This window comes from Anomaloglossus baeobatrachus, chromosome 5 (genome assembly GCF_048569485.1).
Source record: "Anomaloglossus baeobatrachus isolate aAnoBae1 chromosome 5, aAnoBae1.hap1, whole genome shotgun sequence".
Classification (NCBI taxonomy): Eukaryota; Metazoa; Chordata; class Amphibia; order Anura; family Aromobatidae; genus Anomaloglossus; species Anomaloglossus baeobatrachus.
Window position 1 is genome coordinate 339,542,165 of NC_134357.1, and position 17,400 is coordinate 339,559,564.

Consider the following 17,400-nt stretch of genomic DNA (forward strand, 5'->3'; position numbering starts at 1 on the left):
CTCACTGCAACCAATCATAGGCGCCGGTGGGCGGGGAAAGCAGGGAATAGGAGATTGTTTAATGAGCGGCCGGCTTTTTCAAAATAGTAAAAGCCGCCGCAGCAGTGTGAATGCCGTGCAGCGCTGCGCCGGAGATCGGGGAACGGTAAGTATGAGAGAGGGGGGGAAACTGACCGACAGACTGTGAGAGAGGGACAGACAGACAGAGAGACCGACAGAGAGACAGAGAGACCGACCGACGGACTCAGGGAGATTGACCGACATACACAGAAATAGAAAGAATAGCCGACATCACTAGAAATAAAAACACCAAACGGACACGGACTATAGGTAGATGCATACGTGTTTACTAACGTGTGTGCACATACCCATAGACTTTCATTGTGTCCACGTGTGCGTGCTCCGTGCAGATAACGGACATGCATCCGTGAAAAACGCAAACACATACGGATCACGGACACGCACACACGGACATAATGAAATAACGGACGTGTGACCACAATCATAGATTAACATTGGTGCACGTTTGTCCGTGTCTCCGGTATATACGGAAACGGACCAAACACGCACGTGTTTCACGGACGTGTGAAGGGGGCCTTATACACAGCACTGCTACTGAGATATTCTGTAGGGCAAATTCTCTCAACTTGCTGTCACACGAAGATTTTTTCAAACTTTCCCAATGGTTCTGTGAGGCTACAGTATGTGTTTTCCAGATAAATCCACAGGTTTCAGCATGTACAGACTCTCCCCATGTTATCCTATGGGACATGGGGAGTGCTGTGTCCATGCTGCGGATACGTGCGGCTGTGGAACATGCTGCGGATGTCCCACAGCCGCACGTAATTGCATGTCAATTATTTCTGTGGAATTACTTGCGGAAATCTCAGCACTCCACTATGGAGAGAGAGGCCAGGACTTCTGCAGGTAAGCCGCACGAATGCCCGTAGGTTTACCGTAGCTATTTTGCTGTACTACAGCAGCTAAAAATAGCTGCGGATTCCGGCGAGCAGCTGCGGGAAATCTGCGGATGTACCTGCGGATATATCCGCAGGTACAAACTCCCGTGGGCACATAGCCTAAAGAATCTGACACTCCTCCTGATAACTTCTTCGTTGTCTGTGATTAACACCGGAAGGCTCTGGCATTGACTTACAGAGTGGTAATTCATAGGTAGACTAGTAAAAGTTAATCTCTGCTAGTCTGCTTGTTAGTCTCCTTTGATCACGTTATGGGGACGCCAATCACATCTGCTCCACTCCTATATATGCTGGCTAGATCCTTTCACCTATACCAGCTATAGTTTATCTTAGCTGCTCTGGTTAAGTGATGTGATCCAGACTATCTGGTGTTTGTTATACTTGCTGCTAAATGCAGATGTGGAGTTAACCCTTCTTCCTTTTTGTTGTTACCTTCCTGCTCTCGCTTTTCTTCTCATTCTCTCATTGTCTATTCCTGTTTCTGTGCAGTGTGTCAGAGTTTTGTTTTTCCCATGTCTTTCTTTTTCTGTTTTCCATCACACTTCTGCCCTGTCCTTCCCTGGTAAGAGGAGGGTATCAGAGTAGTACTGGTCAGGAGCATAGCCAGGAACTGGACTCAGGCATCTCATCCTTTAGGAGTAACCCTGAGGATACGGATAGCCTAGGGTCTCCTAATGTGAGAGACAGCATTGGAGCCCCTGTTCCCTGCTATCCTAACAGTCACCCTGTGACATTTGTTAAAGAAAATCTGTCACCAGGTTTTTGCCACCTAATCTGATAGCAGCATATCGTAGAGGCGGAGATCCTGATTCCAGCAGTGTGTCACTTACTGGGCTGCTTCATGGGGTTTTGATAAAATCATTGTTTAATCAGCAGTAGATTATCATTACAGGACTACTTGGCATGCTGCCAGGAACCAAAGGGGGAAAATCCAGCATCAAAGTCCAAGGTAAATTAAAATAGTTTTGTTTATTGGATATGCATTAAAATTATTTCCAACGGTTTAAAAGCACAACTGCATCATGGTAAATATTTTGGTTCGTGTATGCAGCCTGGCCGGCTTGAGTCCTCCGTGCACCGTCCTAGGAATTTGGTCTCCTTTAAATCGGGTGAGCTGGTTCTTTCTTTTTTGTTTCTATTGGCCTGCTGCTAAGTTGGGTTCTGTTATTTATTCTGCATTAAAGAGAATCTGTCACAAGGTTTTTTGCCACCTAATCTGACAGCAGCATTACATAAGAGTAGAGATCCTGATTCCAGCGATGTGTCACTTACTGGGATGCTCAGTGTAGTTTTGATAAAATCACTGTTTAATCAGCAATAGATTATCATTAGAGGAGTACTTGGCCTGCTGCCAGGTAGTCCAGCATATTCATGAGCTCTATATAACTGCTAGATCTGCAGCAGAGAAAACATTGATTTTATCAAAATGACAGCAAACAGCTCAGTAAGTGACACATGGTTGGAATCAGGGTCACTGTCTCTACATTATGCTGTTCTCAGATGGGGGAGCAAAAACCTGGTGACAGATTCCCTTTAATTGATAGTTTGCAGTAAGTCACATGCTTTACGTTCATTGCAGAAATTTCTGCAACTGAAAATTCCATTCTGTACAATGTGAATGGAGTTGTAATTGAAATTCTGTTGGCCCCATTCAGATAATTGACATTCTTAGAAAACCATGCGGTAAACCTAAAGCGTGTGAATATTCCCTAAGCTATTTGTCATTTTGATTATTTATAATTGTTAGTATTTTAATTGAACAATGGACTCTTACAATAAAACAACAATAACATTCACAATCCATTTTTTGTGATTGGAATTAAATGGGAAAATTCTGTACATCCCCTTAGAATTATTCATGAGGGGGCCCAGGGGAGAGGACAGAGTGGCGCAACTTATTTCATGTGTTAAAAATTTAAATGATCGCTGCTTGGCTCATAATTACCCATTCAGAGTACTGTGCAAGTGGTCCGGACAGGGATGACGCTGGTGTCAGTTATTTTTCTATAATTACGCCACATACAGTGAATGCAGGGCTTTATAGATGTGTCTGTAGCAAAGGATTTGTAGCAATTGTCATAATGTAACAAGTCTGGGGCAAAGAATCCTGTCTGGTAAAAAAAGGAGCAGATTTATCAAATTCTGTCCCTATAGGTGAAAAATTACCAATGAGTGTAAAATATTCGTTACATTATATATTTTTTTTTTAATATTTTAGATTTTTGTCTTCTAACTTTCTTCCACTGCTGTTCCTTAAAGGGTTTTTCTGCTTCTATAAAAATGGCAAAAAATTATTAATTTATTTAAATTTAACTATTACCCCATAAAATTTTACTATTAGCTCCTACATACCATAAACTGTTTTTTTTTAATGTTTTTGTAAATAATTTTCATGTAATAACTTTCAATCTGCAGCTCTGTAGCAGGTTATGGGGAATATCACTAGTTTAGCAGGCTGCTTTCAGTAGCCATCCCATTTTCCATTCCCCCTTTTTCTTTCATGTTACTCTTTTCTCTTCTCTTGCAGGTTCTAATTCTCTCTTGCCTGTGTTTCTTCAGCTACAAAATGGTAAATATAAAGTTTACTACACTATTTATTTTATCCCATCCTTTCATCCAAGCTGGCTGAATTGTCTATTCTCCTTTGTACCTTTTTGTTCGCCCTCCTCACAGCTCGATCTGCCACTCACTATGATTACTGTGCTATGACAGATCTTCATATACACTCAGCTCTTCAACACAGCTCAGCGACAACAATCACACAGCTTAGCTACAGGCATATTATTATTATTTATTATTATAGCGCCATTTATTCCATGGCGCTTTACAAGTGAAAGAGGGTATACGTACAACAATCATTAACAGTACAAAACAGACTAGTATAGGAGGAGAGAGGACCCTGCCCGCGAGGGCTCACAGTCTACAGGGAATGGGTGATGGTACAATAGGTGAGGACAGAGCTGGTTGCGCAGTGGTGTACTGGACTGAGGGCTATTGTAGGTTGTAGGCTTGTTGGAAGAGGTGGGTCTTGAGGTTCCTCTCGAAGCTTTCCACGGTAGGGGAGAGTCTGATGTGCTGAGGTAGAGCATTCCAGAGTATGGGGGATGCATGGGAGAAATCTTGTACGTAATTGTGGGAAGAGGAGATAAGAGAGGAGCAGAGAAGGAGACCTTGTGAGGATCTGAGGTTGCGTGCAGGTAGGTACCGGGAGACTAGGTCACAGATGTAAGGAGGAGACAGGTTGTGGATGGCTTTGTAGGTCATGATTAATGTTTTGAACTGGAGTCGTTGGGTGATGGGAAGCCAGTGAAGGGATTGGCAGAGTGGCGAGGCTGGGGAGTAGCGAGGGGAGAGGTGGATTAGGTGGGCTGCAGAGTTTAGGATAGATTGGAGGGGTGCAAGAGTGTTGGAAGGGAGGCCAGAGAGCAAGAGGTTGCAGTAATCAAGGCGGGAGATAATGAGGGCATGCACTAATGTTTTTGCTGATTCTTGGTTAAGGAAAGCACGGATCCGGGAGATATTTTTGAGTTGTAGTCGGCATGAGTTGAAGAGGGCTTGGATGTGTGGCTTGAAGGATAGAGCACAGTCGAGGGTTACTCCAAGGCAACGTGCTTGTGAGACTGGGGAGAGTGAGCAACCATCAAGTTTGATGGAAAGGCTTGTTGGAGGAGATGAGTTAGGAGGGGGAAAGACAATGAACTCTGTTTTGTCCATGTTCAGTTTTAGGAATCGCGCAGAGAAGAAGGATGAAATAGCAGACAGACATTGTGGGATTTTGGTTAGTAGAGAGGTAATGTCAGGTCCAGAGAGGTAGATCTGTGTGTCATCGGCATAGAGATGATACTGGAAGCTGTGGGACTCTATGAGCTGTCCCAGGCCGAAGGTGTAGATGGAGAACAGCAGGGGTCCAAGAACTGAGCCTTGGGGGACACCGACAGATAAAGGGCGAGATGAGGAAGTGGTGTGAGAGTGGGAGATGCTGAAAGTTCGGCATATACACAGCTTAGCTACAACCAAGAACTTAGCTACAAGAGGCACACATACAACTCATGTAAAAAAGACATACACACAGCCACAGACCAGATACAGTAGATACACACATCTCAGCTACAACAGACAAAGAGATCCGCTACAACAGACACGTAAAGCAGATAAAAACACACAATTTGCTACAACAGACACACACAGCTTAACTTCAACAGACACACACACACACACACACACACACACACACACACACACACACACACATACATACCCAGCTCAGCTACAACAGACACATTTAGAGCTCAGTTATAAAAGACACACACAGCTTAGCTATAACTGAGTTGAATGTTAGGATAAAAAGAAAAAAATTCAAGTTTCTTTAGTGCTAGCAGAGTGTGCCTCTCCATAATATACCCTCTACATTGCCTCTCTCTATAATACACCCTTTACACTGCCTCTTCCTATAATACACCCTCTACGCTGCCTCTCTCTATAATATACCCTCTGCAGCGCCTCTCTCCATAATACACCCTCTAAACTGCCCTTCTCCATAATACACCTTCTATACCATCTCTCTCCATAATACACACTTTACACTACCCCTCTCCATAATACACCTTCTACACCACCTCTCTCTATAATATATCTCCCAAACACACTGCCTCTCTGTATAATATCTCCCACACACTACCCCTTGGTATGATATTCCCCACACATACTGCCCCTCTATATAATATCCCCCACATACGCTGCCCCCTGTATACTATTCCCCCCACACAAGCTGACCCTCTTTATAATATACTCCCACACACTGCCCCTCTGTATATCGCCCCCCACACTACCCCTCTGTATGCTATCCCCCACACATTCTGCTCCTCTGTATAATATGATCCTGGTATATATGTCCTCCTCCTGGTATACATGTCCCCATCCTGGGCCTTTCCTGGTATATATGGCTCACTCCTGGTATATATGTCTCCCTTCTTGGCCCATCCTGGTATACACTTCCCCACCCTGGTTTATTTGTCCCTTTCCTAGCATATATGTCCTCCTTCTGATACTGTATATATGTCCCCTTTCTGGGCCGCTCTTGGTATATATGTCCTTTTCTTGATTTATTTGTACCCATACTGGTATATATGTCGCATCCTGGGCACCTTCTGGTATATATATATATTCATCTCCTGGGGACATTCTAATATACAGTGCCTTGGGAAAGTATTTGCCCCCTTAAATTTTTCAACCTTTTCCCACATTTCAGGTGAAGAATCAACAACAAGTGGGAAACAATTGTGAAGTTGAACGAAATTTATTGCTTATTTTAAACTTTTTTAAAAAAACAACTGAAAAGTGGGGCGTGCAAAATTATTCGACCCCTTTGAGTTAATACTTTGTAGTATCACCTTTTGCTGTGATTACAGCTGCAAGTCGCTTGGGGTACGTCACTCTCTATTAGTTTTGTACATCGAGAGACTGAAATTCATGCCCATTCTTCCTTTGAAAACAGTTTGAGCTGAGTGAGGTTGGATGGAGACTGTTTGTGAACAGCAGTTTTCAGCTCGTTCCACAGATTCTCGATTGGATTCAGGTATGGACTTTTACTTGGCCATTCTAACACCTGGATACGTTTATTTGTGAACCATTCCATTGTAGATTTTGCTTTATGTTTGGGATCATTGTCTTGTTGGAAGACAAAACTCAGTCTCAGGTCTTTTACAGACTCCAACAGGTTTTCTTCAAGAATGGTCCTGTATTTGGCTCCATCCATCTTCCCATCAATTTTAACCATCTTCCCTGTCCCAGCTGATGAAAAGCAGGCCCAAACCATGATGCTGCCACCACCATGTTTGACAGTGGGGATGGTGTGTTCAGGGTGATGAGATGTGTTGCTTTTACGCCAAACATATCGTTTGGCATTGTGCCCAACTAGTTCGATTTTGGTTTCATCTGACCAGAGCACCTTCTTTCACATCTTTGGTGTGTTTCCCAGGTGGCATGTGGCAAACTTTAAACAATACTTTTTATGGATATCTTTGAGAAATGGCTTTCTTCTTGCCACTCTTCCATAAAGGCCAGATTTGTGCAGTGTATGACTGATTGTTGTCCTATGGACAGATGTGATGCCCTGGACTAGCCAGGTCGTCACAGGTACTGCAACACCACACCCCGAGATAGGCACACCAGTCACACACAAATCCTTGTTGCCTCCCTCCAGGGGCTGATGTCCACACCAGGTGGGGTGGAGCCAGGTGATTGGCCCCACCCACCAAGGAGTTCACAGTCCTGGAGGCGGGAAAGGAAGGCAGAGTAGTGAGAAGTGTGAGAGGAGTGAGGAGTGAAGTTAAGCTCGGGCAGAGGTAGAGAGCAGTTGAGGAGCAATCTGACCGTGTCCGGGTATGTGGCCCGGGCACCGAGAGCAAGGTTGGCAGACGGTGGTGGTCGTCTGCAGGAGAGGCCGATCGACGCGGAACCGTAGGACCGGGGATGGGCGGTGGCCCGCCGGTTCCAAACCGGGGAGCGAAGAGAAGCCAGCACAAACCGGGAGGGCCTACGAACCCCGACCAGGCTTGGAGTCGCCGTTAAACCAGTCAAATCCGTTAGCGATCGGAACCTCAGGGGTTTCCTAGCAACAAAGACCCGACTGAAGGCAACCGTCCAAACCGAGAAAGGGAAATACAGCTACCGCCACAGTTAGAATTCCCAGGGCCAGAGCCTGCGGGCAAAAGGGGCTCCTCCGGCCCATATCCAAGCTGGGGAGCGGGTTACCAGTGGGAAGCCATCGGGACCAAAGATACACAACAGGTGCAGGGAAAGGCAGCCACCACCAACCTACCGGGAGTAACCACAGCAGCCGGCTGCGGGACCCGTCCATCCAGCCGTTTGTTTTACCGGAGACTCTGTATCCATTCTTGGCTGAGTGAGTACCACTGTGCCATCTGGCACCGCACTGCCCCCGCGACCCTGCACCTCGCCAACCCTGCCTCCCCGTCCCACCTCACCAGGCCCCGGGACCACCAACCCCCCTACCCACGGAGGGGAGAGAAACATCTCGGCTGCTCCCTGTCATCGCTCCTGGGATCCCCGTCCAGAGCAGCGGTGGTGTCCCAACCTCACCACACACCGTGGGTGGCGTCAACTCCCCAAACCCTAACAAACAAACAACCCCCCCCGTTTTCACTCACGGGCGAGGAGAGCCGCTCGAGTCCCCGGAACCGGCCCACCGCTCGAGCCACCGAGCAGCAGCCGCAGCAGCATCGGACCCGAGCTTGGTGAGCGCAGCGTCCTCCCCGCCCGCGACATTAACTTGGCGTCACGAACAGGATCTTACCATTCTGCCGGCTGGCAGAAGTGCACCTTGTGTCCCGCCGGTGGTGTCCGGACGAAAAATTTCAGAAGCCGCCATCTTGGGCGCGAAGATTTTCCCGCTCAAGCGTCTTCTCGAGCAGTGGAGGCGCGAAAGCCGAAGCTCTGCCCCTGAAGAGGAGGTGCTGAGAAAAAGACCAAAGGGGGGGCGAATGGCGTCCGGCTGCATGTAAACCGCGGCTATAAAAGCAGGGACGCCAGGACTCTGCGGCCATAATTGGTTCCTGGAAGATACCGCTGCCAAGATGTACAGTCCGTCTGATAATACCGCAGTCCCCGCGCCCGCGCCTTGTACCGCATCGTGGGTGGAAGTCCGGACCGTCCAGTTGAGCAGCTGTCTGCAGGTCCGAATGCAGCTCCTCCTGGAGGAGTGGGAGGCCGACATGGCGGACGTGGTGGCGGCTATACGGAGGCGCGAGGTGGAGGAAGATTTGGAGGAGCGGGTAAGCGACCCACGCCCCTGTATTCCCAAGGGATCGGCCGCTGCGGCTGAGGGGCCCGGCCTGCGCCCGCTCACCCTGCTGCCTCCCCCGCTACCCGTATTAGCAGCTACCGCCCCGCCACTAGGCCCGCTACCCGCACAACCGGTAGCGGAAGCCTGCCCATCCGCCCAAGCGGACTGACCTGCAGTTGAAGCCCGTAGCCGTCCTGAACCGCTTACCTAGAAATTGCCGAAGACATTATCCGCCGGCGAAGATGTACCGGTGGCACTCGAAGAGACTGTGCCTAGTTCTGTCCCGGCACCGGTAGTCCGCCCCGTGCAGGAGGAGGCGGAGGTCCGGCGGGAGAGGACCCCTGTATCCATCCCCCACGCCTCGGCTGAGGCTGCGCCAGGTCGTTGCTGTGAGGCAGCATCCCAGGCCATGACACCGCGGGATTTTCCACAGAGGACGCCAGTAGTGGGCAGTGTGGTGAAAATCCAGCGGGGCCCGACCCGCGCGCAGGGGCACGCAGTAGCCCCTTACTGGGACAGGGAACCGACCCCGCTGGGCCGAGAAATTGCGGAGAGGGAAAAGCTGAAGGCTGAACTGATAGCCCGCACCATCAGAGAAAAAGAGAGCCTCCGCAGAGCCACCTTCTGAGTACGGGACCCGATCCTCGAGGGGCAAGTGAGAAGGTTCGATGTCCATCGGGAGTACGGGTTTATCTTCGAGCCGGGTCTGGAGGCCGAAGTCTTTGTGGCCCGACAGGATGTTAATGCCCACCTGCCAGAGGACCACCCGGGCTGCACCCTGCTCCCAGGTGACTTAGTTACCTACACGCGGCATTGTGGAGAAAGGGGCTGGTTTGCCCTGGACGCCAAACTGAGAGGAGGCCAGGAGGCCCAAGCACCAGCCCAGCCCACTCCTCCGGCCTGCGTTGTGGATTTGAAGTGAGTCAGCGGTACCTCCGTTGCACCGTTACCCCCGTTGGGACCACCAGTACCGTTGTTAAATGAATGAAAGTAATCAACCGAGAAGTTCACCAGATTGTCAACCGTGATTGAACCGGCCGTTGCCGGCAAGTTTGTCCCCGTCGGGACCCTTTGCACCGTACGTAAGGAACTACTTACGGACACGCCCGAGAACTTGCAGGGCAACCACAAACTTGTGGAATGTAAATAATTGGCTTAACTCCATTGCCGCCTCCGGAGAGGCAGATTGGAGGAAGGGCCTGCAGGAGAGTAGGCTGGAGCCCGGCCACCACCTGGACCGGTGGCCATCCTCTGGGGGTCAGGGGTTCCCCATGGACGTGGGTCCCCTGAAAAGACCGTAGGGTGCAAAGTACCGTACCCGTACCCGCTTGGGCAGCCTGGATATGGACTGGGGTCAAGGGGTGCTGCCCACTTCTTAGGGGCAGCATCAGGGCCAGGTTGTTTGGGCGGGAGACAGCGGAAGCTGACCGTTACTGCTAATAAATATGTCTACCGTTTGTAACGTTGAAAGTACCGTGCCTCCTGTTATGGGAAGATTTATAAAATTACTTGCGTTTGTTACCTGTTTTTCTACCTCTTTTACCGTTTTACAAAAATAAAACCGGTGATGGACGGGCAGCCCGCGGATGGTCTGCATTTAACCAAGGGGGAATGTGGCGCCCTGGACTAGCCAGGTCGTCACAGGTATTGCAACAACACACCCCACACCCCGAGATAGGCACACCAGTCACACACAAATCCTTGTTGCCTCCCTCCAGGGGCTGATGTCCACACCAGGTGGGGTGGAGCCAGGCGGTTGGCCCCACCCACCGAGGAGTTCACAGTCCTGCAGGCGGGAAAGGAAGGCAGAGTAGTGAGAAGTGAGAGAGGAGTGAAGTTAAGCTTGGGCAGAGCTAGAGAGCAGTTGAGGAGCAATCTGACCGTGTCCGGGTACGTGGCCTGGGCACCGAGAGCAAGGTTGGCAGACTGTGGTGGCCGTCTGCAGGAGAGGCCGATCGACGCGGAACCGTAGGACCGGGGACGGGCGGTGGCCCGCCGGTACCGAACCGGGGAGCGAAGAGAAGCCAGCACAAACCGGCAGGGCCTACGGACCCCGACCAGGCTTGGAGTCGCCGTTAAACCGGTCAAATCCATTAGTGACCGGAACCTCCGGGGTTTCCTAGCAACAAAGACCCGACTGAAGGCAACCGTCCAAACCGAGAAAGGGAAATACAGCTACCGCCACAGTTAGAATTCCCAGGGCCAGAGCCTGCGGGCAAAAGGGGCTCCTCCAGCCCATATCCAAGCTGGGAGAGGGTTAATGGTGTGAAGCCATCGGGACCGAAGATACACAACAGGTGCAGGGAAAGGCAGCCACCACCAACCTACCGGGAGTAACCACAGCAGTCGGCTGTGGGACCCGTCCATCTAGCTGTTTGTTTTACCGGAGACTCTGTATCCATTCTTGGCTGAGTGAGTACCACTGTGCCATCTGGCACCGCGCTGCCCCCGCGACCCTGCACCTCGCCAACCCTGCCTCCCCGTCCCACCTCACCGGGCCTCGGGACCACCAACCCCCCTACCCACGGAGGGGAGAGAAACATCTCGGCTGCTCCCTGACATCGCTCCCGGGATCCCCGTCCAGAGCAGCGATGGTGTCCCAACCTCACCACACACCGTGGGTGGCATCACGGACTAACTCCCCAAACCCAAACAAACAAACAACCCCCCTCTTTTCACTCACGGGCGAGGAGCGCCGCTCGAGTCCCCGGATCCGGCCCACCGCTCGAGCCACCGAGCAGCAGCCGCAGCAGCGCCGGACCCGAGCGTGGTGAGCGCAGCGCCCTCCCCGCCCGCGACACAGACTCTACCACCTCAGGTGTAGATCTCTGCAGTTTATCCAGAGTGATCATTGGCCTCTTGGCTGCATCTCTGATCAGTCTTTTCCTTGTTTGAGATGATGTGCAATACAGGGTAATATTGTGGTACCGTGTTAGCCATGGTTAGGAGGCATAATCTTTCCCATGTCCTGTTGTAACATTCATTTAAATGTTGTGTTTGGTCTCAGTAATTCATTTGTAATTTGCCTGAAGAAGGAGCCTGCGTGCTCTGAAAGCTTGCTAATATGATTTTTCTGGTTAGCCTATAAAGGTATCACTCCTAAAATACTTTTGTCATTCTTGGGACATAGTATTTCCCTTGTTTGAGATGAAAGCTTGGATTGACGGCCGGGTCTTGGTAGATTTGCAGTGGTATGATACTCCTTCCATTTCAATATGATTGCTTGCACAGTGCTCCTTGGGATGTATACAGTTTTGGAAATCTTTTTGTAACCAAATCCAGCTTTAAACTTCTCCACAACAGTATCACGGACCTGCCTATTGTGTTCCTTGGTCTTTCGCAAGGCACTGCATATATCTCCATCCTGCGTTTTTTCCCTTTTCTTGTATATATGTCCTCCTCCTGGTATATATGTCCCCTTCCTGGGCTCCTTCTGGTATATTTTTGTGCTGCAAAGAGAAAAAACCCCAAAACATTTTACTCACCCTCCCCAGGTCTCACATCGCGCAGCGTCCTCTCTGAGCTGCAATGTATTTCAGCTGAATGTGTGCCCTCCGTGGTGCATCCAGCTGAAGAAAAGCAGGGACTGGGGTCAGCAGGCTCCCCCACCACCCCAGTTGATCGTTTTGCTCCTCTCTTCAGCTCACGGAGCGCTTGTATTTCCCCGCTGACTGCCACATCCTTGCCACAACCTTGTTGCCTGCAGCAGCAAGAGGTTGCAAAGTGATGACTTCATCAAGCTGCTGCACTCTGGTTGGTGGGATGGCATGCCAGCGCCCCACTCTGCTCCACTGACCTTGCCTTCAGCACATGGCTAATTTGCATGTGATGCCCATTCGCATGCAAATTAGCCAATGTAGTGGCCAAAGCAACACGGCCAGACCCTCTGCTGCAGCAGCCAATGGGACCCGGTGAAGAGAGTGGTCCGTCCCGGGACTCAATAAAGCTAATTTTCTTAGGCTCCCCTATTCATTGTAACTAAAAGAAGCTTACTGCATAGATAAGGGAGCAAAACTGAGCTTACAACATAGACACAATAACAGAGCCAAGAATACTCCATAGACATGGTACGAGAACCAAGCTTACTGGATAGATACAGTACCATAAATGAGCTTACTATATAAATACAAGAGAAAAAAAACTAACTTACAACAAAGATACGGTACCATAACCAAGCTTACTACATACTGTATACTACATATATGTTACCTAGTGAGGACCTTTTGAACACCATTTAAAAAAATACATCTTGAACATTTTATTTGCACCTTCAAACAATATTTTTAGATTTGTGTTTAGGATTAGTTATGAGCGAATGTGCTCACCACTGTTCGATATTCAATCGAGCATCGGGGTGCTTGGGTTTGCTCATTACTCGATTGAGTATTGGGGGTGCTCGAGCTCCATGCTTCAGTGCTCGCCCCGCATTTGTCACGGCTGTTTTTCTGCCACTACACATGCGGGAATTGCCTGCCAATCACGGTTATCCCGTAACCATGTTGGCTACAGGCATTACTGGGATTGACTGGCCACATTGCATCATTAGGTCCATACAAGACCCGGTAATGCCACACTCGACACACACAGAGCTGCTAGAAAAGAGATAGTGTATTAGTTTAGCATTAAAGGCATAAGGCAGGGATTATTTCCTTACAGTCCTTGCTGCTGCAGCCTGTGTAGGAGCAGCTAGGGATACTAATCTGTACAGGAACCAGTAGAGTGCAGGTGCGTTGAGGTAGGCTTTATTTCTTCTTTTACCAGTGTTGGAATACTTATTTACATAATATTATAGCCAGCCAACCCACTTAGTGTGTGCTTAGACATCATTATGGAGCCTGTAGACGCAACTACATGCCTTGTCTATGGAAATGGTACATAACAAGAAGCAGCAAGTACTTTCTACCACTACAGAGGGTTTGATTCATCAGAACGCAACATCTCAATCTAAGATAAAATTTCCGGACTGATTTGACGGTGATCAATGTAATTCTTCAAATTATTTTGCCTCATGCAAATTGTACTTTTGCCTCTGTTCTGTATCCTCTGGTGGTGAGAGTCAACAAGTAGTTATTATTTTGTCCTTGCTCCATAGAGGATCATCAATCTTGGGCATTTACTTTGCCTGAGGACTCTCCAGCATTTTCCCCTGTCGAGCCATTTTTCTCAGCTCTTGGCTTCATTTATGACATCCCTGACAAAGTTGTGGCTGCTGAATCTAAAATCAAGCTGATTCAGGGAAACCGTAGAGTTGAGTAATACTGCTCACAGTTTAGACCAGGGGTCTCAAACATGCGGCCCGCATGCGGCCCCTCAGGGTAGTTCGTGCGGCCCCCAGGCCCGTGCCCCTGTTCACCATCGCGGCAGGTGCAGGGGCCGCAGCCACTGTCTGCACTTTGTCAGATGAATTTGTTGCTGGCACTGCGCTCTGGCGCCGGCAATACAATCATCTCACATAAATCACTGACGGTGACACTGCATCTGCCGCGATAGTGAACAGGGGCACGGGCCTGGGGGCCGCACGAACCAGAGATGAGGCAGCGGAGGGAGCGCGGGACAGGTGAGAAGAATGGTTTGTGTGTGTGCGTGCGTGTGCGTGTGTGTTGGACGTTAACCCCTTAGCGACCTATGACGTACTGGGTACGTTATGGCTCCCTGGTACTTAAGGAACCATGACGTATCCAGTACGTCATGGCGAAATCGCAGCCCCGGTGGCTGCGATCGCTGCAAATATTAGATTCGGGGAGGAGGGGATCTCAGGAGGGGTGGTGTCTCCTCCCCGGACCTACGGAGGCTGTGATTGGCTGAGCGGCGTTCGTCAGCCAATCACAGCCACTAATGTTTCAGCCATTGAAAATCGCTGAAACATTGAAATCCAGCCATGATCAGGGCAGCTGTAGCCCTGATCATTGGCTAGAGCTGGGTGACCTGTGTTTCACCCACCCCCAGCTCTGATTGGAGAGACCGGCCTTGTGACCGATCTCTCCAATCACTGTGGATCTGGGGCTGCAGACCACTCTCCTCAGCTTTACTCCGGTGTCTGTGGAAGGTGAGGGGAGCTGCTGACCCATTACTACAGGATGGGGACAAAGTGCGCACATTACTATGAGATGGGGATAAGGCTGGGGACATTACTATAGGATTTGGACATTAAAAGGATGGGCATAATACTATTGGATGAGGACATTATTACTATAGTATGGGGACATTACTATAGGATAGGGACTAGGATGGGCACATGACTATAGAATGGGGACTAGGATGGGCACATGACTATAGAATGGGGACAAGGCTGGGGACATTACTGGGGATGGGGACAAAGCTGGGGTCATTACTATAGGATGGGGACAAGGTGGGCACAGTACTATAGGATGGGGACATTACTACAGGATGGGGACAAGGTGGGAACATTACTGTATGATAGGGACATTACTACAAGGGGACAAGGATGGGAAACATTACTATAGAATAGGGATAAGGCTGGGGACATTACTATAGGATGGGGACAAGGTGGGCACATTACTAAAGGATGGGCACATTACTATAGAATGGGGACAGTACTATAGGATGGGGACATTGCTACAAGGGGACAAGGATGGGGAACATTACTATAAGATGGGGGACAAGGATGGACACATTACTATAGATTGGGGACATTACTATAGGATTGGGACAAGGATGAACACATTACTATAACATGGGGACAAGGATGAACACATTACTACAAAATGGGGACAAGGATGGGGAACATTACTTTAGGATGGGGACAAGGATGAGCACATTACTGTGGGATGGGGACTAGGATGGGGTACAATACTACAAGGGGACAAGGATGGGCACATTACTGTGGGATGGGGCACAATACTACAAGGGGACAAGGATGGGCACGTTACAACAATATGGGGAACATTAATAAAAGATGTTGGTCAAAATTTCTATATAGTGCTAATTGTAAGACTATTAGTTACAAGAAAGGAATAAAATGTAAAAAAAAAATGTTTATATTTAAACAAAGAATGTGCATGTTTGCTATAATGAACAAGTGAAAATGTTCAAAATCAGTGATCCCAAGGTGTGTAAAAAAAAAAAATATATTATATATGGTACCAATAAAAATGTTACTTTGTCCTGCAAAGAATGCGGCCCCCCAAATTAATTTTTTTCTTCTGTGCGGCCCATACACCCAGCCGAGTTTGAGACCCCTGGTTTAGACATTGGGCAATGGAGACCTCTTGGAATAACCCTGTTCTTTGGAGTTAGTTCTTTCAGGGGCTTTTGGTTCAGAATAAGGACATGATGGCTTAAAGTCCCTGCCCACTGTCTCTGGAGGAAGCAATGTCACTGGCTGTTCATTTGGCTAGTGACACATGTAAAGTCATATTAATGGCCTCTTCCTATCAGTATAAACTGATGAACCCATGCAAATTGGTGCTTGTGTAATGGCGCCCCACGGGGCAGGCGGTTAAACCTACTCGTCGCCGGGCCGTTTCAGGTCAGGTCAGGTGTTGTCACTCGGTGGCCTTGCCCGGTAACATGGCCCCAAGGCATACAATTAAAAGGTGGGGGAAGCCGGGTAATGGGGAAAGTTGGTCATGGCGACCTGTTTTATGCAGCCAGTAGTAGCCGCCACTGCAGAATTCCTCACCGGGGCAGGTGTTATGGCAGCCAGGATGGTGTCGCATCTCCACAGGCGGAGCGGGCTTCGGGAGGATGTCAGGGCGATGGCAATCAGAGTCAGAGTCAATAGGTGCGGGTTTCAGGTCTTTACTTACTGATTCAATGCCGCACCCCGGGTACTGGTCTTTGCCGTGATGGGCTCCAGTCGATTCGGGGCAGATTAGATGTTAGGTCCAGTATGGCAGTCTGTGGGCCCTTCCTTGCTGCGCTCTGTAGTGCGGGTCCCTGTGGCTTGAAACACTTAGAGTCCCTTCCGTACTAGGTAGAGTACTGTTCCCTATGCCAGTAGTGGGGATCCCCTTGAGTCTGACCGTGATCTATGCCCCGGGAGTCCTATTTGCCACCTGGCTCTGGAAACTTGGGTGGTCGAAGAAACATGGAACCTCTCTGTCCGGCAGAATCTGGTGAAGCAACGTGGAATTACACCACCCTAGGGTTCTACACCCTGAACACCGCCGGCCCCAGGGAAACTGACTCGGTATCCCCACAGCGACCGTGAAAAGTCCTATGTCCCACAGGATCCATCAACACCGGGATCCTCTTCTGTGTGGTGTAAGTGAGACATACCAGACACCAATCTCCTCATACCAGGGATCGATACTGTACCTTAAATGAGATGCAGTACCCTGTGGCGCCTGAAGCCTCAGGGGTGCCACACTTGCAGAGAGCCCAGAGGAGGAACTGTACTCGGACCATCTAGTTATTTTTTTTTTATATTGTGCTAGTTTTGGCCACATCATGGTTCAATGTTTCAAATATAATAATTAATTTATTAATAACAAAAGAGACTCTAAAGTGTAAGGATGCAGATTCTGAAAGTCTGAGATTGTCTCTCATACATACATGTTTTTTTCTTACATTCTTACAGGTGTCCCTGGTAACTAAATCTGGTTTTATTATTACTCCTGCATTCGTAGATTCAGGTTCTGCCTTGAATCTTGC